Source organism: Henckelia pumila, chromosome 1 (genome assembly GCF_033568475.1).
Source record: "Henckelia pumila isolate YLH828 chromosome 1, ASM3356847v2, whole genome shotgun sequence".
NCBI classification, from domain to species: Eukaryota; Viridiplantae; Streptophyta; class Magnoliopsida; order Lamiales; family Gesneriaceae; genus Henckelia; species Henckelia pumila.
The window spans coordinates 170,972,019-170,972,551 of NC_133120.1; the positions used below are offsets into that span (position 1 = coordinate 170,972,019).

The 533-nt window shown below is 28.7% G+C and overlaps 1 non-coding gene across 1 annotated transcript; it reads left to right on the plus strand.

Moving 5' to 3' along the window:
• The first annotated feature begins 237 nt into the window (after window positions 1-237).
• Window positions 238-309, plus strand: TRNAQ-CUG (transfer RNA glutamine (anticodon CUG)). The gene has a single exon. It is a non-coding gene; the product is annotated as a tRNA-Gln (tRNA).
• The last annotated feature ends 224 nt before the right edge of the window (window positions 310-533 follow it).

Consider the following 533-nt stretch of genomic DNA (forward strand, 5'->3'; position numbering starts at 1 on the left):
GTCTCATCAAAAGTCATACCCAAAATGATAATCTCATAATTTAAGAAATAAGATAATCGTTTTCAAAATAATTGTATGACTGAATTAGGCAGAGACTGTGTTTCAAAAAATATAATAATAATAATTAGACAGACACATGGAGGCAAGTGGCTCCCAATTCCCATCGTCAATGTGTCAGTCCATCCATACACGATAATAATAATAATTATATTAAACATCCGCATGTTTCAACAAGATGGTCCCATGGTCTAGTGGTGAGGACATTGGACTCTGAATCCAGTAACCCGAGTTCAAATCTCGGTGGGACCTTTATTTTCAAAATAAAATTTTTACATTGTATTTTAAATGCTTGTTTTACCATATTATCAAAAATTAAATTAATCAAACTAAATCTAATCGAACCGATTGATTTATATTAAAACCAAACTACGCAAAAAAGAAAAAAATTTGAAAATACTACTACGCAAAAAAGGATATTTTTTTTTTGAAAATACTAATGCAAATTTTTTAAGCTGATTATTTTGTTTAGAAAA